General features: G+C 41.8%; 1 long non-coding RNA gene across 1 annotated transcript in view; it reads left to right on the top strand.

The window, feature by feature from the left end:
* Positions 1–24,211, top strand: part of LOC129148547 (uncharacterized) — a 49,258-nt gene that overhangs the window by 14,432 nt on the left and 10,615 nt on the right. Inside the window, exon 2 of the long non-coding RNA XR_008555508.1 lies at positions 11,596–11,757. This is a non-coding gene — a long non-coding RNA (uncharacterized LOC129148547). The remainder of the gene's footprint in view (positions 1–11,595; positions 11,758–24,211) is intronic.

The raw sequence follows: 24,211 nt of genomic DNA, 5'->3' as shown, positions 1-24,211 counted from the left end.
GGCGGGGCGGGGGAGAGTGCAGCAGGAAACCCTATTGCAGGATTCTCCCTGCAACGAGAACGCTAGTATATATATATATATATATATATATATATATATATATATATATACTAGAGGCCCAGTGCACAAAATTCGTGCACGGCGGGGGGTTGTCCCTCAGCCCAGCCTGTACCCTCTCCAATCTGGGACCCCTCAAGGGATGTCCGACTGCCCGTTTAGGCCCGATCCCAGGGATCGAGCCTAAACGGGCAGTCGGACATCCCTCTCACAATCCAACTGCTTGCCTGCCTGCCTTCCTGATTGCCCCTAACCGCTTCTGCCTGCCAGCCTGATCACCCCCTAACCACTCTGCTGCCAGCCTGTTTGCCCCCAACTTCCCTCCTCTGCCGGCCTGGTCACCCCTAACTGCCCTCTCCTGCAGGGTTGATCACCTCCAACTGCCCTCCCTTGCAGGCTTGGTCCCTCTCAACTGCCCTCCCTTGCATGCCAGGTGCCTCCCAACTGCCCTCTCCTGCTGGCTATCTTGTGGTGGCCATCCTGTGTCCACATGGGGGCAGGATCTTTGACCACATGGGGGCAGCTATATTGTGTGTTGCAGTGATGATCAATCTGCATATTACTCTTTTATTAGATAGGATAGAGGCCTGGTACAGGGGTGGGGGCCAGCTGGTTTGCCCTGAAGGGTGTCCCTGATCAGGGTGGGGCTTCCCTTGGGGCGTGGGGCGGCCTGAGTGAGGGGCCTGTGGTGGTTTGCAGGTGGGCCACGCCCCCTGGCAACACAAGCGGAGGCCCTGGTATCTGGAATTTATTTTCCTTCTACAATTGAAACTTTGTAGCCTGGAGCAGAGCCAAGCCTGGGGCTCCCTCCGAGGCCTGCAGCCATTTGTGTTGGGGTTATAATTGAAACTTTGTTGCCTTAAGTGGGTGGGCCCGGCTAGGGTGTGTGGAAAGCTTTGCTTCCCCTGTTGCCAGCGGCAACCCTGTCCTGCTCTCTCAAGCTCCATTCTGCCGCCATTTGTTTGAATTTGTTTGCCTTCTATAATTGAAACTTTGTAGCTTGAGTGGAGGCTTAGGCCTGCAATGGCTGGCAGAAAGCTTGGCTTCCTCTGTTACCTAGGAAACCTTGCTCTCTGTGGCTGTAGCCATCTAGGTTTGGGTTAATTTGCATACTCGCTCTGTTTGGATGGTGGGCGTGGCTTGTGGGTGTGTTGGAGGTATGGTCAATTTGCATATTTATCTATTATTAGATAGGATATTAAAGATTAAAAAAAGATATACAATAAAAACTCTAACAAAATATATGTGTTATAAATTACTTATCCCAATCTGTCACAAACATTTTGAAGTTCTAAATGGTGTCTTTAGAAAAGCTCAAGTTTCCTAAACAAAGGTATGGAATAGAATGGCTTAGGAGAGGACAACTATAAAGGCTGCTCAAGGAGGCTTTCTGCAGACCTGCCTGGTAAGAATAGTCCAGGCAGATTGAAATATGTGAGGAAAAACATCTCATATAAAGTCATGAAAATGTTCATGAAATCTGCATATTACATTTTTTCTCAGATCAAGGCAGCTTGTAAAAAACAGGAAGAAAGCAAGTCCTGCAGAAAGGAAGATACTGCAGAGAGAGAAAGAAGGGGACAACTCCAGGGGTGTTACAAATAGGGAGAGTTGATTGAGAAAGATGGGTGGGAAAGAGAGGTCAAAGGCCAGACCTAACATTTGGTTATACCTTGGAATAGTTAGAGTCTTTCCAGATGAAAGGAACACACATGTGACTCAAAATGGCTTAAACAAGAAGGGATTTTACCAGCCTATACAGATAGAAGTTCAGATATAAGGCAGGAATTGAGTCTGACACCATCAGGGCTTTAGCTCTTGTTTCCTGATGTCTTAGCTTTGTCCTCCTCAATAGAGACAGAGATAGAGATAGAGACAGAACTAGAGATAGAAACAGAGACAGAGATAGAGATCAGTAAAAATAGAGATGGTAGGAAGGTGTATATATAAGGGTATAAGCATATGTCTATTATTCCAGGCTTTTCTGTTCTCCTTGTTCCCCCAAGTTTCTGGGTTTGCTTACTTGGCTTCTTCCCTTCCCAGCTCTTTGAGACAGTTCTGATGACTAGTTCCTTAGACTGTGATAGAAGTGAAGACAGGTAGATGGGCAAAGGGCACAGAGGCTAGGACTGGAGGTGGAGCTTTTCTGGGAATTTTATAAAATCGTAGAAAAAGAGAATCCAAAAGGCATGAGCGATGATTAGATAAAAGGGGTACTTTGCAAAGAGCTTTTGAGTCAGATGTGTTCCTTTAATATTACAGCCTTTTAAATAAAATGCTTGAGTTGTTTCAGGAAAAAAAAGCCCACAGAAGTTTTTATTTTTAATGACATACAAGTTATCAGCTTTTCCTTTTAGGATTAAAGTTTTCTGAATCTTGCTGAAGAAATTTTACATAATCCAAGGTCATTGGGTTTTCTCCAATATTTTTCCTAGATTTTTTCTAATTTTGCCTTTTACATTTAGAGCCATAATTCATTTCAAATTAATGTTTGGATATATAAAGAGAAGGAGGGGCCGGATTTTATAGTTTTCCCCATGATGATGACTTGGGTCATCAGTTATGGAGGGGCTTGGCATGGTGGCTCATGGCTGATGGATGTTACCAGCCGGAGCACCTGGGGCTAAAGCGTCTATTTCCAAGATGGCTTCTTCACTCACAGGTCTGGTGCTCAGGCTCTTTGACTGCTTTCTCTGTCACTCTATCTCTATCTCTGCCTTGTATCTTATCCCCAATGAGGGCTTCTCAGTGTGCCACGGGATTCTCATTGAATGGTTGGACTTCGTACACAGCACCTTGTGTTTTAAGAGAACAGGTGGAAGTGGATAACCTATGTATGGTGCAGAACTGGTAGAATGTCCCTTCCTGCACACTCTACTGGAGAAAGCAGCCACAGGAAAGCTCAGATTCGAGGGGAGGGATACTGACCACATCTCCATGGAAGGAGTATCCACAAATTTGTGGCCATCTTTCATCTACCACAGCATCATGTTGAAAAGAGCGCCCTTTCCCTACTGAATTACATTAGCATAGTTATCATAACTTGAGCATTTAAAAATATATTTTTAAATTAATTTCAGAAAGGAAATGAGAGGAAGAGAGAGATGGAAACATCAATGGTGATAGGGAATCATTGATTGGCTGCCTCCTGCATGCCCCACTGGCGATTGAGCCCACAACCCAGGCCTGTGTCCTGACCTGGAATCGGACCGTGTCCTCCCAGTTCCTAGGTCCATGCTCAACCAGGGAGTCACACCTGCTGGGCTTAAATGAGCATTTATATGTGAATCTATTTCTTCCCTCTTCTATTCTTGCACAGTTAAACATGTATTTACCGTATGACCCAACAATACTTATAGATCTTTAGTTTCACAAGATAACTAAAAGTCTATATTAACACAAAAACTTTTTCATGAATGCTTATATCAACTTTATCCATAATTGTTCAAACCTAGGAACAATTCAGATGTCCTTTAACTGGTGAATTGTTATGTACTTAGCAATATAAGGGACAGCACTATTGATTTATACCTGGATACATGTTAAATACATTTTGCTAAGTAGAAGAAGCCACACTCAAAAGACTACTTGATTTACTTGTATGCTATTATGCAAAAATAAAAATGGTAGGGATGGAAAATGGATCTATAGTTCCTAGAGGTAAGGAGGGGGGCTTTGAGATGTTGACAACAAAGGGACAGCGTGAGAGAATTTGGGGGTAGATGGCACTGTTTTGTATCACAACTATAATGGTGGTTACATGACTCTATGCATTTTTCAAACCCATAGAACTGTACACCACAAAACTAATCAAATACAAAAAGAGCAATATGCAAATAATGCATTGTAGTCAGTAAATGTGTTTCTTATAAAAGTATGGGTTTATATTTCTGATACTACTTTATGTTATGTGTTATAATTGAAAAAAAGTACAGATATTGTGGAAAATGAAATCCAAGTTTTTTTCTCATTGTCTGAGAAAAACCTTACAAATGAGTAAAGGGGGATAGATAAGTGGACCCTGTGGTGTTATATTGGAGTTGGAGATATTTGTATGAACTTGTAACATATGTATTCACACACATAAACACACACAAACTTGGCTCTCATTTTATGCCATATGTTTATTTATATTTTTGATATATACACACAGATAAATGGATACAGAAATAAATAAAATGTGTATGTATGCATGGGTCAGTATATATACACATATTTTTGCGCTCTATATGCTGAGAGGATTTAAAAGCAATGACACTCTGAGCCCCTATCCTGTCTTTAACTTGGGGAATTTCCCCCCATTTATTTCTGCTGGACTTTATGATGAATTTTCTGGTTTCCCTGATGAGCAGTCCTCTGCTTTAAGAATCCAAAATCTGGAAAGAATGAACCATTTTCTTGGTTTGGCATGGATGAAATTGGCACTATTTGGTCTTTTAGGCCCTGGACAAACTTAGTTACACTCTTCCCTCACATATTCTAGGCTGCAGGCCCCCCCGGAAGTATTGCTCTCTCTCCCGCTAGTAATGATGTAATAGACAAACATTAGGACACTAGTGATCCTGGGATGTTACACTTGAAAAGGGTCTGATCCTGCCTATGTTGTCATCATAAAAGCAATGACACTCCAGTAGCAATAAGCACATTTGGAACCCAGATATTTTTCTAAATAGTATTCTGCAATAAAAGGAACCAGGGCTTCTTGGTGAAGCGGTTTATTCAGAAGGGAAAATATTAGATACTAGAGGCCCGTTGCACAAAGATTCATGCAAGAATAGGCCTTCCTTCCCCTGGCTTCGCTCCCAGACACCCAGGAGCCTGCAAGTCCTCGCTCCCGGCCAGAGCGCTGCTCCTGTAGCTCCTTCCACCTCCCACCCTCCCCCTCATAGCAGGCATCCCGCCCTGCCTTGCCTCACTGCACCTGCATATGCAAATTAACCTGCCATCTTTGTTGGGTTAATTTGCATACTCACTCATGATTGGCTGGTGGGTGTTGCAGAGGTACAGTCAATTTGCATATTTTTCTTTTATTAGTGTAGATGATTAGAATATCTTGTGGTACCAGAAAACAGGGTAGTTCTCAAACAAAACAAAACAAACAAACAGAAACCAATCCTAACATAGACTAAATATATAATTTTGTGCAAACAAAAAATAGATTGAAGAATATATGCAGTATTATACTATTTTTTTTTTTTCTGGGGGGGTAATTATACAATTTTTATTTGTCATGTGACAGAGGTAACCCTGTTTTTCATTAAAGATGTTCCCCTTTCTTCCTGTACCTACATTTTCTTCTTGGTTTTCTTTCCAATTAGGTGTGGTCATGGGACTGACTTCTTTTTTTTTTTTTATAATTTTTATAATGGTATCACATAATTGTCCTCATCCCCTATTCCCACCCAGTATCATGCTATTTATATGAAGTTTAGAAACATCTAGAAGTGGACATATTATTAAAGGATGCTAGTGTATGTGGAAATAATCTAAAGAAAATCAAAGACATGATAAACATGCACAATATTTTTCTTATTTGCTAAAAATAAAAACACTGTTGCACTTTCAATAGCTAAGTAGCTCCCATAATCAGGAAGACTTCATTTCTTTATTTCACATTCATCTTTACACTGTTGCAATTAATTCCATCTGTTTTACATTTAGTAGGTCTAGTGATTACATCTTCTGGGTAGTAGCCAAGCTTAAAATTGAAGATTGATTGTAGCTTTCTTTCTTTAGAGCAAATAATTCCAAGTCTTAGAGATAATATTCTCTAATCATTTGGCCATATTTTCTTTATTCCTCTGGTCTTCTTTGAGTTTTCCTTATCTTTTGGCTTGAAAACCTTGTTTAGTACAAAGCTGTGGAATTGACTACTCCTGAGTATAATGAGTTGGAGCCCTCTTACCTCCTGGATGCTATATCTTCCCTGATATCAGTTAGAAAAATCACATATATTGGTTCCAAATTCAATTTCCAAAAAATCTTTAATAAGATAGCACTCTATCGTATTCCACAATTCCTCAAATATACCCAAGACTTTTATGGGTGAACTTTTTCTTTTTCTCCACTTTTTCAGATCAGAGTGTCATCCTTATTTAAGTAGATAAGTTGTGTTTTTGATGGTTCAGATAGTTTGCAGTTATGGAAATGTCTTTCTATAAAGTGCAAATAATATTATAATAAATATATGGAATATAAATTCCACTTTTTTCAGAGCATGTATGAATTTATTATTATGGTATTTTCATGTATATAACTTTATGCTTATACAATAAACTAAATGTAAATTAATAACAATGACAGCAAACTGAAAATAATATTTACACTAGAGGTTCCAGAGTTACTAAAATCAAAGATATTTTTAATTTTTTTGAAGTTTTATAAAGCCTCCTGGCAACCTTCTCTTGTTAATCTTTGGCTCTGGTTATGTCTGATTGTACACCTTCTTGCCTGTGACCTCAGCATGTTGAATGCATATATTTCCTGTACTTATCTTGCATTTACTGTTATTTTCTTCTGCTTTACCTCTCCACTGACAGTGATTATCAATAGCTTTAGCTAAGACATAAAATCCATATATATAAAGAGCCAGGGGCCACCACAACCGAACGGATGACCGAACAGGCAGAGTGGGACAAGGCCAGCAGGGGGATTAGTGAGGGACGACCAAATGACTGAGCAGCAGGTTGCATGGGGTGACCAGGTCGGTAGGGGGATTAGTGAGGGATGACCAAACAACTGAGCAGCTGGCTGCGTGGGCTGACCAGGCTGGCAGGGGGGCAGAAAGAAGAGACCAGGCTGGTGGGGGGGAGCAGTTAGGGGCAACCAGGCCGGTGGGGGTGGCAGTTGGCGGCAACCAGGCTGGCGGGGGGGGGAGGGGGCAGTGAGGGGCGACCAGGCAGGCAGGTAGGTAAGCAGTTAGGAGCCATCAGTCCCTGATTGTGAGAGGGATGTCCAACATCCCCCGAGGGGTCCTAGATTGGAGAAGGTGCAGGCTGGGCTGGGGGGACCCCCACCTGTGCATGAATTTCATGCACCAGGCCTCTAGTTATATTGTAAGTTTGTGAAATTTTTCTGTGAGCTAAGTTAACTTTTTGGGGGGTTATGGTTTTTAATAATCTAGTTTGGTGTAGGAATAGGACTTTGGGAATCAAGATAAATGGGTGAGGCCCTAGCTGGTTTGGCTCAGTGGATAGAGAGTCAGCCTGTGGACCAAAGGGTCCTGGGTTCAATTCCAGGCAAGGGCACGTACTTGGATTCCAGGCTCCTCCCCAGCCCAGGCCCTGGTTGGGGCTCATGCAGGAGGCAACCAATCAATGTGCTTCTCTCACGTCAATATTTCTCTCTGTCTTTCTCTCTCCCTTCCACTGTCTCTAAAAATCAATGGACAATGGAAAGTTAAAAAAAAAAAAAAAAGATAAATTGGTGGGTAATATGCCAAACCGGCTCTTTAATGAATGACGTGTCTGAGTTGATGGCAGGTACTGGGTAATAGTCAATGATATTTTCCATTTCTAACCTAAAGCAGAGAGATCATTACTGGTCAAATTTAGAAGTTTATTTTTTAGCTTATCAGATGTGAGTGGGCAAGTTCATCTGTTGTGAAATTTTGAGAGCACATTTCTTATTTCACCTGGAATTCAAACTACTTTATCAAGATACTAGAGGCCCGGTGCACAAATTCATGCATGGATGGGGTCTCTAGGCCTGGCCGGCAATCAGGGCTGATTGGGGCCGGGATGATTAGGGCTGGGCCGATTGGGGCCTGCCGCCCTGGGGGAGAGGAGTGGGGAGATACCGTGGGAGGTTGGCCTTCGGCCCAAGGGGGGAGCCAGTCCTTGGTCCCCCTAGGAAAGGGGCCGCATCTGCCACCACCCACCCCTGGTTCCCTGTCCCAGCCCGGGGCCCGAAGGCCCTGGTGGGGTCAGGAGAGGAGGCAACAGTTCCAGGCCAGGCATGGAAGAAATGGATGCCAGATGCTGATGCTGCCGTCGGCTCCCTGCCACTGCACGGTTCCCTGCCTCCCTCACCCTTCCCTCACCCTTCCCTGGGTGGCCCCTGGGGAAGGGAGAGGATGGGAGCAAGACAAACCCTTGTGTCAAGGGCTGACTTTCAATAGATTGCAGCAAGGAAGCTGCTCTGTATGAAACTCCAACCCAGAAGCAGGTCGTCTATGAATGGTTTAGCACCAGGGGCCGATGGGGGCCAGCCAGCCAGGGGAGGGACCATGGGCAGTTGGCTGGCTGTGGGAAGTTGGCTGTGGGAGCGCACTGAGCACCAGGGGGCAGCTCCTGTGTTGAGCGTCTGCAACCTGGTGGTCGGTGCACGTCATAGCAGCTGGTTGACTGGTCGGCCAGTCATTTTGGTAGTTTGGGTTGTTTGGTCGTAACGGTCACTTAGGCTTTTATATATATAGACTAGTGGCCCAGTGCACAAAATTCGTGCATGGGGGGCGGGGGTGTTCCTCAGCCCAGCCTGCACCCTCTCCAATCTAGGACCTCTCGAAGGATGTCCTACTGCTAGTTTACAGGGATCGGGCCGAAACCGCCAGTTGGACATCCCTCTCGCAATCTAGGACTGCTGGCTCCTAACTGCTCACCTGCCTGCCTGCCTGCCTGCCTGATTGCCCCTACCCACTCTGCCTGCCAGCCTGCTTGCCCCCAACTGCCCCCTTCTGCCGGCCTGCTTGCCCCCAAATGCCCCCTGATCACCCCCACTGCCCCCCCTGCCAGTGTGCTCGCCCCCAACTGCCTCCCCTGCCAGCCTCACCCCCAACTGCCCCTCCCTTGCTGGCCTTCTTGCCCCACCTTCCCTCCCCACTGGCCTGCTCACCACCAACTGCCCCCCCTGCTGGCCTGCTTACTCCAAACCGCCCCCCTCTCCCGCTGTCTTGATCACTTCCAACTGACCCCCACTGATGGCCTGCTTGCCCCCAACTAGCCCCCCTGCTGGTCTGCTTACCCCCAACGGCCCCGGCCCCCACCAGCCTGATCACCCACAACTGCCGTCCCATCCTGGCCTGATCAGCCACAACTGCCCTCCCCTCTTGGCCTCTAACTGCCTATACCTCGGCCCTGCCACCATGGCTTTGTCCAGAAGAATGTCTGGAAGGTCTCCTGGAAGGTCTCCCAGTCTAATTAGCATATTACCCTTTTATTAGATAGAGGCCTGGTGTACGGGTGAGGGCCAGCTGGTTTGCCCTGAAGGGTTTCCCGGATCAGGGTGGGGGTCCTGCTGGGGTGCCTGGCCAGCTGGGGTGAGGGCCTGAGGGCTGTTTTCAGTCTGGCCACAGCCCCTTCAGGTTGGGGGGGTCCTGCTGGGGTGCTTGGCCAGCCTGGGTGAGGGGCTGATGGCTTTTTGCAGGCTGGCCACGGCCCCTGGCAACCCAAGCTCCCAGCCTCTCCTTTTTTTCTTTTTTTCTTTTTTTTCAGCACCTCCTTGAGTGGAGACCAGGGCTGGCTGGAAGCAGGTATCTGGGATTTATTTATCTTTTATAATTGAAACTTTGTAGCCTTGAGCGGAGGCTAGGGCTGGCCAGGGCAGGTGGGAAGCTTGGCCTCCTCCATTACCGGGGGCCAACCCAAGCCTCCTGCTCACTCCAGCTCCGTGGCTGCCACCATCTTGGTTGGGTTAATTTGCATGCTTGCTCTGATTGACTGGTGGGAGTAGCGGAGGTATGGTCAATTTGCATGTTTCTCTTTTATTAGATAGGATGAGTAGCGGAGGACATTTGTTCCAGCCAATACGTTCTTTGCAGTGCATTAATGTCGTTCATGGAATTTGTATTAAGAGACCTGGGTTTGGTTTTGAACTCCATACTCACAAATGTGGAGGCATCAGAAAACCGTCTGCCTTGGGCTGTCCCAATGACAGCTCCTCTAAGCAGCCACAATTGGCCACTGACTTGTAAGTTTTCTAAAAGGGAAAGAGAAGACATCATTAAATCAACGTTGATGTGACTGTGAGTGCTGGGGTTTGTGTTGGCGTAAAAGGATACAGTAGATAGGATGAACCTCATGATTGAAAATCTCTAATAAGGAAACTTTACCATGCCCGCTTTACTACAGTACATAACTGAACAGAGTTCTTGTTTAATAAGCTGTATAATTCACATGAAAAACTAAGGGTTAAACTTGATATGCTAGACTTCAATTCACACACACACACACACACACACACACACACACACACACACGCATTGCATTTTCAGTTTTTAAATGTTGATGTTATGTAGTAACAAGACCACCCAAAAGGTGGCACTAAAAAACAGATAGTCATTGTGTGACCTTCAAGGAAAAAAAAGAGAGAGAGATGGTAGCAAACTTCAGTCTTCTTTTAGGTTTAAATGCATATGCCGTCCCCTTGCCAGCTTGTAAATATTAAGCAGTAGTGGTGCTGAAGTATGACTTCTGTTTCAGTCCAGCCTAAAGTATTTGAAATGGATTTGTCTCGTGGCCATGCATGTTTAATGTAATACCTCTTAGCTTTTAATACTAAGTGGCCCTTTTTTTTTTTTTTGTCATCAAGAGACATTGGCATTTGTAGGCTCATTTGCTTTTCTTTGAGTCATGTTTCTATTATAAGCTTTGAATGGACAAATGATCTTATCTGACTCCTAATGAATACATTATTGCATGTCTGTGGGCTATAGAAAATGCTAGTAGAAAATATGATGTTAAAACTGATATTTACTTTTTGCTTTTTTGGCTTCTATGTAAATAACCAATGTACATTAACACATTTATTTCAAATTGCTGACAAAATTTTCTATGAAAACATTTAGTGGTAATTGCACATTCTAATGACTCACCAAAAAATATATTAGCATCACCAAATACCCAAGTAGTAACTGTAGTCTAATAAAAGTAGGAAAAAAGCCCATTATAAATGCTGATGACAAACATGCCTAAATAAATAATAAATATACTATCTCTAGCAGTTATTTGGGAGATGCAATAAATTATAATCCATTTTCCACTCAGATTCTTTATCAATTAAGAAATACATTAAATGAGTCAACATATGGAGAACAAAAAAATAATCCTTATTACAGTTAAAACTCAAATCGGAGAAAGTGTTTTGCATCTGGGAGCATGAGGGCTTCTAATGACTGATTCCCAGACTTAGACAGCCTTGCTCACCTTTTCACAGCAGCGCTGGTCTGGGCAATCTCTCCCAGCAAACACAGACCCACAGAGAAGTAAAGCTGTTTCTGTAGAGAAGAAGATGCTGGCTCTAACTTGCTCAGGTCCTCCTTCCAAGCTCACCAGTTAGATGAGCTGTGTGGGGATGAGTGAGGGGGTGAGGGGAGCTGGGAGTGTAACAATGGAATACTCTCCATTGAAGGTAAGGCCAGCAGTAAAGAAGTATATTCTCCCCATACACAAATGGCCTTCCTAATGAAAAGGTTTTGGTTCTCTATGAAAGAGCCTTACACACTCCCTGATAAATAGAGTGCTAGGTTGCAGGGGGAATTCATCTTATGCAATACCTATTATCATAGAATTCTTTATGAAAATATGTTTTTATTGATTTCAGAGAGAGGAAGGGAGAGGGAAAGATAGAAACATCAATGATGAGAGAGAATCATCGATTGTCTGCCTCCTGCGTGTCCTCTGCTGGAGATGGAGCCCAGCAAGAACCAAACCCTGACCTCCTGGTTCATGGGTGAACACTCAACCGTTGAACCATAGCAGCCAGGTGAATATGTATTTTGCTTCATTTTTTTATAAATGTCTATGAAACGATGTAAACTTTTATCCCATTTGACTTCATCCTAGGAGAGTATCTGCCATAATAGCCCAATCATCCTCTGGCTCCTTGTACAGCTTTCCATTATTTTTGTCTGAATTCATTTATTCAGAAAATTAGAAGCCCGGTGCACGAAATTCATGCATGACGGGGGGTTGTCCCTCAGCCCAGCCTGTACCCTCTCCAATCTGGGACTCCTGGAGGGATGTCCGACTGCCCGTTTAGGCCCGATCCTGGTGGGATCCGGCCTAAACAGGCAGTCGGACATCCCCTCACAATCCAGGACTGCTGGCTCCCAACTGCTTGCCTGCCTGCCTTCCTGATTGCCCCTAACCGCTTCTGCCTGCCAGCCTGATCACCCCCTAACCACTCCGCTGCCAGCCTGGTTGATGCTTAACTGCTCCACTGCCAGCCTGTTTGCCCCCAACTTCCCTCCTCTGCCAGCCTGGTCACCCCTAACTGCCCTCTCCTGCAGGGTTGATCACCTCCAACTGCCCTCCCTTGCAGGCCGGGTGCCTCCCAACTGCCCTCTCCTGCTGGCCATCTTGTGATGGCCATCTTGTGTCCACATGGGGGCAGGATCTTTGACCACATGGGGGCAGCTATATTGTGTGTTGCAGTGATGATCAATCTGTATATTACTCTTTTATTAGATAGGATAGAGGCCTGGTGCACGGGTGGGGGCCAGCTGGTTTGCCCTGAAGGGTGTCCCAGATCAGGGTGGGGTTCCCTTGGGGCGTGGGGCGGCCTGAGCGAGGGGCCTGTGGTGGTTTGCAGGCCGGCCACGCCCCCTGGCAACCCAAGCAGAGGCCCTGGTATCTGGGATTTATTTTCCTTCTACAATTGAAACTTTGTAGTCTGGAGCAGAGCCAAGCCTGCTGCTCCCTCCAGGGTGGCAGCCATTTCTGTGGCAGTAAATTCACCTTCTACAATTGAAACTTTGTAGCCTTAAGCGGGTGGACCCGGCCAGGGTGTGCAGAAAGCTTTGCTTCCCCTGTTGCCACCTGGCAACCCTGGCCTGCTCTCTCAAGCTCCATTCTGCTGCCATTTGTTTGAATTTGTTTACCTTCTATTATTGAAACTTTGTAGCTTGAGTGAAGGCTTAGGCCTGCAACGGCTATGGAAAGCTTGGCTTCCTCTGTTACCTGGGAAATCTTGCTCTCTGTGGCTGTAGCCATCTTGGTTTGGGTTAATTTCCATACTCGCTCTGATTGGCTTGTGGGCGTGGCTTGGCTGGTGGGTGTGGCTTATGTAGTGGAGTGATGGTTAATTTGCATATTACCATTTTATTAGAGAGGATATTGTCCAAAATGTTACATATATCTTTGACTGTAACAGACTAGTTTAATTTGTCCTATTTTTCTATAAAACCAATTCTGTTGGATTGGCTTCTACTTCAATTATGTTTGATGCATTAATATGTGAAATGTTGTCCCCATACAATCCAGAGCTTCATGGACATCTATAGTTTTGTCAATGTTTCTATGCGAGTTTACAGATAGATTGAGTCAATAGAAACTTTACATAAATCTAGAAAATGTACTTGTTTGTTGTAATAAATTTGTTAAATTTAAAGTTGGTATCTTTAGAGAGTCCTGAATCTGTACAATGTCTAGGTATTAACCTTTTGCACTCGGATGTCGAGATTAAAATTACTCTTTGAATGTATCAATAATTAGAAATATTAAAAAATCCAAATAAATAAGTTTGTATGAAAAGAAACTCCAGTTTTTTATTCTACTGCCATGCTTTGTAAAATCTGGGGTATTTAAAAAATTAAATCCCGAGTAGAATAAAGGAATCGAGAAAAAAAGCAAGCAGGTGTAAAGGGTTAAGATGTTTCCTGTGTTTACAAATAGAATGTTTGAAATGTATTCTATCCAGATCCTCTGTGTAATTGGGTCAGTAAAAAAAAAAAAAAAAAAAAAAAAGATACTATATGCATTATTTTATGTGTATTCATTCAGTTCAATAACCATTTATTGAATGTTTTCATGTGCTGGGTGTTCTATTAAGCATGGAGAATGCAAAAATGAATCAGACAGACTTTCCAAACTCAAAGAACAGAACTTGCCTTCAACAAAGGAAGGCATACAAAGGAACAGAAAATTATAATATAGAGTGAACGTGTGTGCATTATAATACAGAGAGATGTATGCACAGAGGTATGGCCAGAGTGACTACTGTGGCAGTTTGAAGAAGAAGCTGCTTTCCTGGGCCTAGGAGGTAGAAAAGTAGGAGCTCTTCAGGTAAAAGGCAGTCAGGGAGCCGGGAGGGCATTCATTCCAGGCAAAGGAGCAGCAGGTGGCCAGGGCAGAGGATGAGATAATGGTGCTGGAAGGACCCATAAGTAGTTCAATATGCTGGTAGCACAGAATGGTGAGAGATGAAGCTCAAGAGACAAACATGAGCCAGAACAAGATAGACCTTGCTTTTCATTTGTTTGTTTAGTTACAGCTCACTTTGTTCCAGAAGAGTTCTCAAGTGCCTTGAAGGGCTGTGAATACCACCCGAAGCTATTTGGAGCTCTTCGAAGACAATGGCGAGCCTTGTGGGGAAAGCAAGGTCATCCGATTTGTACTGTAGGAAGAAAATTCTGTCTTCTTAGAGGAGAATAGATGGTAAGGGACAAAGACAAAGTCAGAGGGGCCAGTTACTAAGTTGCAACAGTTAGTTGGTTGATAAATGCACCAGGAAGGGCTGAATTCAAGGAGAGACTTTGGTGATGGAAGGAAGTAAGAGCTCTAAAATAAGCACAAGTATATGGTTTGCTAATACATGTTTTATCAAGGAATGATTTGTAACTAATCAGATGTGTGGGATGAGGAAGAGAGAGGTTAAGGATAAATTGCAGCTTCAGGCTTGGGAGACTAGGTGGGTGACAAGAAAAGTCTTTGCTTGGATGGTGAATGCATTCCTTCTGAACTCTTTGTATGCCTGGGAACAGTAACTGTTGCTTGTAGATTAATCTTGAGTCTACAGTAAACCCTCTGGGAATAAGTCAATATCTTCCTTTTTTTCTTATACATTTTTCAGCACTGAAAACAGTACTGATCACACAAAACAGGATCCATTATCTTCATGGAATTGTAAACAATTCCTGTTTTAATTGAGTACCAATTGGGATTCTTTGATTGTGTGCAACAGAAACTGACTTTGACTAACATAAACCAAAGAGAACTGTGGTGTGTTATTGGAAGTTCTCAGGCATGACATAACGTCTGGAGAAACAGGCTTGGAAACAGGCAGTGAGGCCAGCAGGTGCAGAGAACAAGCGGAGCCACAGGAAGTGTCCTATCGCACGAGGGAGCTAGTCAGGAAGCCACTGCAGAAATGGACAAACCACAACAACTTTCCGTTCTTTTCCTGTGTTCAAGGTTCAAGTTCCAGAGAGCTCTAAATGATTGCTCATCTTGAGTAACATCTCCACTGCCTCCCTAGTGCAGGGTTGGGCCCCTAATTATAGTCCCAGAAGAAAGGAAGGGGGTAATTCCTCAAACATTTAGAAATCATGGTGTTCTTAGGAAGAAAAAAAAGGAGGCTAGTCAGCCAAATATTACAAATGTCCACTTGAAGCTGATTATAACTTCTGTTGTATGCTGTTTAGAAAAAAAGTCTTAGAAATAAAAATGAAGATTTATGAAGTATAGGCATGAGAATTTTGTTTTCTAGCTAAAAGGAACTTGGATTTTCAGTTCAGCTACTCTCTTTGACAACTTTAATCTATTATTTAGCATCTAGAGAGCAAAATGGACATTTGAGAAATAGAACACAAACACTAAACTGAGACACCATAAGAAGTCCTAGGCTTGGAAGGAAATATATAGATTTTACAGGAGAAATGGAATAGGCTGGGGGTGGGGTGGGAAAGAAAACGTGAGAAAAAGGAGGAACACACACACACACAGAAGAAAAATCCAGCCTTATTTGGATAAACTTTAGAACAACATTCAAACCAAATCTCTCTCTTGAGTGCTGGGAGGGAACACCCGACACTAATTACAGGACTAAGATATGCAAAAAGCCACTTCAGGGCCCTGGGGCCCGACTCAGTCATCCCAGTGGTGGCTTTTAAGATGTGGTTGTGGTTGTTTGTTTGGTGGTAGAGGGAGTTTAAATTTACTTCCACTGGTCTTAGTAGATGTTGATATTTCTTCCATCTCTAATCTCCCTCCAGAGCTAGGGAGCTACCTGTGCCAACTATGGCTTTGTTTGGTATGCAGACAGTCCCAGTGCTCCAGAGTCAAATCACCAGGAAGGATGTTTATGTAAATGTGGGAAACAGGACTGCAGGCCTGTTTGAAGTCTGCTTAGAGATCTCTGAAGATCCCTTACCCCACCCTTTATGAGAAAATAAAGGGACTGCTTTTATGCTTGATTTTGAAAACTATAAAAGGATTTTACATTGTATTTTCTTTGAAGCCACCATTTTGATGAGGTTCCTATTTTCTTTCATTTCTAATACATTTTTTAAAAAGTAGACAGTAGTTTCTCTTTTTTCTGCAAATGTAGATGAGCTCAACCTTGAGAAAGCCTGCAATTTTTTAGTAGGGTAGAATCCAGATGAGACATTTGATATGATGGGTGAAAAGTACTTTATTGAAAACCTAATTAGCATTTTCTGTGAGAAATGTGGTTTTGTTACTGTATTAGACATATTATGTACTGGCTCAACAAATCTATGGAGTTGAGGTTATAAGTTACTCTGAAAAATCTGTTTTTCTTTTCCCAAACTATCTAGAGATGTCCTAGAGAATAAATAATGACTTACAATGCATTTATTTACAGTTATTTTTAAATCTCATGGGTGTGATTTTTTTTCTTTCTTTATGTAGAAAAGATGATTATGGAACATCAGATGGGAAGAGGTAGTCTTCAAAATTTAGAAATCGGATGTCTGAGCTAAGGATTAACTTTAAACTATTTTAATTTGTCACACAGAAAAAAGGCCTGACATATTCTTTCTGCTTCAGAAATGTTTCTCTATTCTTATGGCTAGGAGAATTCATACATTGCCAAGGATTAATGAAGACATTAAACATAAGTTTATAAGTTGTATTAGACAACCTTTTAAATTTTTTTCAAAAATGAAAATACTATTGTGGTCAAAAATGTAGTCAACAATGTAAGCCAGACTGCCTGGATTTAAATGCCAGCTCTCAACTATAGGATCAGCCACCATCCATAAGTCGCAAACAAGTGGCCTTTTGCAGAGCTATAATAACTATGTATATTAGTTGATGCAGAAAAAATCCAGAAATTTTACTTTACCAGTTGCTCTGTCATTTGACGGTTCTAGAGAAAGCTATGAATGTGTGTGTGTGTGTGCATGTGTGTGTGTGAGAGATAATATATAATAGACATCTGTGTATGTGGAAACATGTATGGATTTAATGTATGTACGCATGTATAACTAATAAAGCTGACAGCCCGAATGAAGATTAATTTAAGGGTCTCAATCCTACTAAGCTATTCTAAGAGGAAAACTTTTGTTGATGATCATAATGCTGCTCTCCCAACCCCTTTCACAGGGAACAGTTATGTCAAGGTTGAGCCTCTCTGCACTAGCTCCTTTGTCTAGCATAGATTCCTTTTTGTAGACAGATGAGATGAGTTGGTAGGTGAAGGTGGAATGGAATTCAAGATAGATTCCTATTTGTTTTATAAGCTCTTACTTCAGTCTGGGAGGAGGGCATGATTAAGGTGAGTGCTGAGATATTGTCCAATTATAATGGCAAGCATTATAATTTCTAATATGGAATATAGAAGGGCATGTTGGTAATGAAGAGTTGATAATTCAACTTGGGCAGATTTTTTACAATAATTTTCTTTTTCTTTTTAGTCATCACTCTCTTCCTTTTAGGCTGTTATTTATGGAGCATGATGAATCTTGCCTGATAGCTTGGAGAAAGTCCTCGAACTAAATTAATTCAGCCTACTATTGACAACAAAATTGTATGGCTCTCTGTGCATTTTTGGGATTATGTCAGGACAAGTTTGGTATTACTGCACCAGAAGCCATTTTGAGCTATCTACCAAAATAAAAAATTTTATTCCCTGGGCAATGCTTACAAAATTACTTGCATTCATGATTGTATTTCCTGATAATTTGTCATGGATAATAAGTGTCCTTGATCTAATAACAGAGGAATAAATTCTCAACTACAAAAATGTTGTCAAATCTGGCTTTATTCCAGCATGAAAGTTGACTTTAAATGTTTGTTTGTTTATTTTTTGTGGGTTTTTTTAGGGGTGGAGTGGGAGAAGAAATTGTAATGTTACCATAAGAAAGTTTTAAAATCTTGCCTTATTTTGAGAATTTACATTTCCTTTGTTGCCGTGACTTTATTTGTGTGGGATAATACCAAGGGCACTTATTTGGAATTTGAGAAGTTTATAGCAGATTTTTCATTCTGACACTTGTACCAAAACTATTTAGAATTCTCTGAATTCTCTTCATGGGTTCATTGTCTATTCATGCCACACTGAGAACATCATTAATATATGGCAGCCCATCTGGAAACTGAGTGGCAAGGTCAGGTAGAAGTCATGGAACATTCCAGAAAGACCAAAATTCTAAATAAAAACAGCTTAACTCAGAATGCTCTTCAGCAAGCGATGATTGTTTTGGCTTCTGCAGCAACGTCTGCCATTAAGAAGCTTTCAACAAGTAGATTTTTTAAAATTTTGTCCTTCTCAAAGAGGAGTAAGAATTTCATTGACTGTAAGCATTAGATATAGGCATTCATTAAATCGGAGTGTTTTCCTGAAGGTCACACGTTGTCATTATTCTTTGGTTCTAGCGTTACACTGTCCAGTATAGTAGCTGTTAGCCAGGGGTGACCACTGAGCTCCTGAAATGGAGTGAGACAGAGAAACATAATTTTAAATTTAATTTAATGTTAATTCCTTTAAATAAAAAAGAAACTGAATATAAAACACCTCATTAATATATTAATGTTGCTCATGAGTTTGGAATTGTCCCTTCCTCCTCTGATTTCTGGGCTTATGGAAAATTATTTTTTCTCCCTTTAATGTTTAATAGAATTAACCAGTGAAGGTTGTTGAACAAGGACATTTGCTGCTGGATGCTTTTCCCACCACTGGTTTTCAACAGTGTGATTAAGCTATGCTTTCTTGTGGTTTTCTTTGTCTTTATCCTGTCCAGATTTTTAGATCTGTGGACTTATAGAGGTATTATCCAAAGGGTACAAAAAGTTTCTGTTCTGCAACATGAATAACTGCTAGAGCCCTGCTGTACTGCACAGTGCTTGCAGTCAATTATGCTGTACTAGAGGCCCAGTGCACAAATTCGTGCAAGAGTAGGCCTTCCTTCCCTGGCTGCCGGCACTGGCTTCCCTCTGGCACCCAGGACCCAGGATTCCCTCTGGCCACCGGCAGGCACCCGGGCTTCCCTAGCAACACCGGCTTTGTCCAGAAGGTTATCTGGAAGGACATCCGGTCTAATTAGCATATTACGCTTTTATTATTATAGATTATATACTGAAGAATTTGCTGAGAGATTAAATCTTATGCTGTGGTTTTATCACCTAATAATAATAGATAAAGAAGGTGGGAAAAACTTTTGAAGGTGTTATATATGTTGATGGCATAGGTTTGGTGATGGTTTCAAGGTTGTATGCTTATCTTCAAACTCAGGTTGTAATACATTAAATATGTGCTTCTTTTTGTTGGTCAATCATACCTCTATAAAGCAGTTTTTAAAAATACTTTGGAGAACTTTTGACCAGTCTTTTTTTTCTTTTTATTTGTCTTTTCTTCTTCTTTTGTTGACTCTCCTAATTTTTCCACAGGTAACTGAGGTTGTTTATTTCTTTTTCAATTCTTCCCCCCCACACACACCCTGACCCCAATACTACAGTTTGCATTTCCTTTGCTCTGTTTTCAAGTTCATTAATCTTTTATTGTTCAGTCTCTAATCTGCTATGAAGTCCATCCAGTTAATTTTCCCTCTCAGATATTATGCTTTTAAATTCTAACAATTACATTTGTTTTTTTAAATCATTCATTTTTCTTGTCATTAAGTTCTTGTTTATATTCAAACCTTTGAGAATATTTATAATATTCTTATAATGTACTTGTCTGCTAATTCATCATCTGTGTTATTTCTATTAAACATTTTTCCTGATTATGAGCTAGCTACATTTTTCTGCTTCTTTCCACGTTCAGTAGTTTTTATATAATTAGAGATATAGTGAATGTTATAGTGATAAGGGTACGGATTTCACTGTCTTCATTTAAAGAGTGCGGAAGTATATTTTGACAGGAAATTAAATTACTCGTGGATTATTTTGAATTTATCTTTGTGCTTTTTTAGGGTGGCATAGAGACTAGCTCTGCAATGAAGACCCCTTCTGGGGTCTCTATTGAAGGCCTCAGGCATTCAACAAGGTTTCTCCAACTTGGGTGGTCCATACAAACAGCCTCCCACCCTTGTTAAGTCTGGGATTTATTCAGCTTACTTATAGCTCCAGAGTAGTTTTTATTCTTGCCAGCCCTCTTGCATTTTACTCCATGCATTGCTTGGTTTTATCCTATGCTTGCATTGCTTAGTGTTCATCTAAGGCAGTGGTTCTCAACCTTTCTGATGCCGCAACCCTTTAATACAGTTCCTCAACGTAGTGACCCCCAACCATAAAATTATTTTCTTTGCTACTTCATAACTGTAATTTTGCTACTGTTATGAATCGTAATGTAAATATCTGTGTTTTCCGATGGTCTTAGGCAACCCTGCTAGCACTTCTCAACCTGTGGGTCGGGACCCACAGGTTGAGAACCGCTGCTGTAGAGCCTAAGACCATCGGAAAACACAGGTATTTACATTACGATTCATTAACACTAGCAAAATTACAGTTATGAAGTAGCAACGAAAATAATTTTATGGTTTGGGGTCACCACAACATGAGGAACTGTATTAAAGGGTCGCGGCATCAGAAAGGTTGAGAACCACTGATCTAAGGTCTTATGGGGCAACATGCAGGTGCATAGAGCTATTTCTTTAGCAGTGTCCTTGTCATCTGTACCCTGCCTTGTGAATCCAGCTGCCTCCTGTTCTCCAAACTCAATACCTGTCCCCTGAACTCAGTGGGACTGCCATGCTTTGCTTGGGTTTCTCTTCCCTGGCTTGAACGTAGGAAGTGCTTCCAGGCAGGAAGTTGCACTGAGCATAGAGTTCACCTCATGTGTTTCCTTTCTCTCAGGTATCATGGTTCTGTACTGCCAGTTGTCGAATGGCTGGAAATAGTGGTTTCACATGTTTTGTCCGTTTTCTCATTTATCATGGGAAGGCAAAGTCAGTTTCTGTGACTGTCACAGGAAGAAGGTACAGTTCTTTGTTAACTTTTAAATATCTGTTTTGAAGTTTAATGTGTCAAAATAATAATTCATGATAGTATACTTTCAAAATCCACAATTGTTATAGATGTTGTTGAAAGTGGAATTAGTAATAGAAACTTTTATATTTTGGGAATTCTTACAAATCTCTGCCTGTCAGAATAATAATATGGCTTCAATTTTGATAATGGCATTGAAGATTAAAATCTTTTAGCAAACAAATTCACCAAAGCATCCTCAAAGCAGCCAAATGTGTTTTGTTTATTTCTCATTCATAGTTTTTAGAGTTAAATTCATATTCTTTAGATTGAACTAGTACTGCTGGGAGTTTTTCATTTCTTTGTCTTATTTTACATACTAGAATCATAGTCTTTTCATTGAATTCCAAAGCAAATAAGTAAAAAGACAAGAAAAAAGTTAGAATATTGGCATGTATACACACACACACACACACACACACACACACACACACACACACTCGAGAGAGAGAGAGATCGAGAGAGAAAATAAAGAAAGAGAGGGGCGGGGGGAGAGAGAGAGGGAGTCGGGGAGAGAGAGAGAGAAACCTCAATGTTGAGAATGATTGATTTGCTGCTTCCTGCATGTCCCCCTACTGGGGATGGAGCCCGCAACCTGGGCATGTGCCATGACTGGGAATCTAACCTTGACTTCCTCGTTCATAGGTTGATGCTCAACCCCTGAGCCACACCAGTTGGACTGAATGTAAACTTCTTTGCTCTCTTTTTGTTGAGTCATTTTGCCATGCAAGTAAACATACAAAAGGGGCAACTAAACATTAGTGCTCCCTGGTATATAATAAAGATGAGTTTCACTGTTGTGTGTGTGTGTGTGTGTGTGTGTGTGTGTGTGTGTGTGTGTGTGTGTTTTCAGAAACTTTAAATAGTGTCTGTCCCCAAATAGCACTTTAAAGAGCCCCCATTTCCATTCAAAGACACGTATAACCAATGTTTCTAACTCTGGTCAGAGTCTCACTTTGATTCCTTTATCGACTCTCACTCTTTATGTCCTATCTACCTACTCTTGCCCTAAATCAGACTGGCACACCACAAAGGCAGCACAGGGCTTTCCGCGTGGTACAATTCCAGATCTCCTAGTGAGGACTAGAGGTCCTGTGTACTGCTGGGTCCCTGAATCTCAAAGAGGTGTTGGTTTTGGTCAATGCCTGTGGTGGGAGGGAAAGCAATGAGAGAGGTGGGCATGGTACCACGCTTGCCATGAAGAGCATAGTGAAGTTTACGGAAATGTGAAGTGTTGTGAGGACATGAATGTGGACTTAGTTCCTTTGAGTCAATAGATGAAAGACTGCTGTTAACAGCACTGGCAGGTAATTTGACTTCAAGTCATGAATTATTGATCTCTACCCATAAAAATGCAACAGGACAGGTGACCACACATTTTCTAATTGGTTTTGGCATCATCAGCTTCTGGTCACCTCTCTGTGTATGTGTTTTCTTCCGCAGGTAAATAAACTAACTCCAGCTGTTCCGTGTCAACTCTTCCAACAAGCTTGGACCTTGGTTCTGATTTGGCTCCATACAAACCAAGCACTGTCTCCACCCTAATATTTAGTTTGACTTCTTTTTTCTCAGGTCCATAATACTCATGAGTGTTTCTCAAATGATTTCAACATATTTTCATCCAATTAAGCAAGCATTGAGTCAGCACTCAATCTAGCTATCTTGGGTCAATGTTGTTCTGGACTAAAGGGGTCTGTTTGCCTGTGGCTCATCAGAGCCCAATCAAAGGCAAACAGGAGTTTATTGCCAAGAAAGTAAAGGTTTATTTTTAAGGAAGTGGCACCATGCCCAGAGTCACAGGTGAGCTCCTGCTCAGAGACCTGGCTCCCAGATGGCTTCTAGGGGATGGGTTAGATAGGGCACTAAGGTAGTTAGGGTCATGGTTATGGTCCTGGTCTCTAGTGATTGGTCAGGACTAGGGTAGGGGGTAGTTGGTTATTGTTAACTGATCCTGAGGTCGGCCATGATATCACTCTGTCTGATTTTGCAAGGGTGTTGTCACTGGGGGCATTCTGCATTTCTGGGTCTGGAGCTGAAACATAACTGAGGCCTAGATGTTATCTCTAGACTGAAACTCTGTCTCTTTGGTCAACAGACTGGAGGCATTTTTCCCAAGATTATTTGATGCTGACCAGAAAGAACCTCATTGTCCTGACAGCTTAATGATTAAGGAAGTGGACAAGCAAGAGAGAAGGATGGTGAGGCAGGTTGCTGAATGAGGCCAGAATCAAAAGGAAAGAAAGGAGAAAAAGTCATATTAAAGAAATGAAGTTTCTGTGTGGTTACATCAGTAAGACAGAATACGATGCCATATTTGAAAGCATTTGCAAAAAACTACACAGTACTATTTTATGTGTAAGAAATTAGTATCGTTTATCTAGAAACTTGAGGTTTAGAATGATCTTGAGGTATTTAGAGCATGTTAGGTGTTAGCATTATCTGGGATCAGGATGTACATGTTGATCATCTCAATTTTTCTCAGATCCTTGAGACTACATTCAGTGAAATTAATAATAAATAGTTATCGGTTGAGCCAAGATGTGAAATTGATTTAGAGGATGGAAATGGGACCATTTGCAAGGTTCTTCTACTTTGAAGATGTTATTGCTCTGTGTTTTTTCTTCTCATTTTCCTATTGCTATTAAGTTATTCATCTTATTTCAGAGCTAATACTTTGATACTTTTTGAAAAGCTAATAAGAAAGATACAGAGAGAAATTAAATGAAAAAAAAATTATGTGAAAGGATATAGTATGGGACCAAAAACTCAAGGAGTGAATGTACTTGAGGCTTTAGGACTTTTCAAAAGTAAGGAATTCTAGATCCCATTCCAATTGATATTTTTCACTAGCTTTGTCATTGGCGCTTCTCAACTCACCTGGGTATGTGTACTTAATATTTGAATTCAGTTAACTGTAATCTCATGTTCATTTTATGATTTTAACACTCATATTAGCAATACACTTATCAATGTTAAGATGCCATTTGACAGGATCAATAGTTATGGAAAAG

Source organism: Eptesicus fuscus, chromosome 3 (assembly GCF_027574615.1).
Source record: "Eptesicus fuscus isolate TK198812 chromosome 3, DD_ASM_mEF_20220401, whole genome shotgun sequence".
Taxonomy (NCBI): domain Eukaryota; kingdom Metazoa; phylum Chordata; class Mammalia; order Chiroptera; family Vespertilionidae; genus Eptesicus; species Eptesicus fuscus.
The sequence above is the reverse complement of the archived record's forward strand: the minus strand, read 5'-3'. Positions and strand labels throughout refer to the sequence as shown.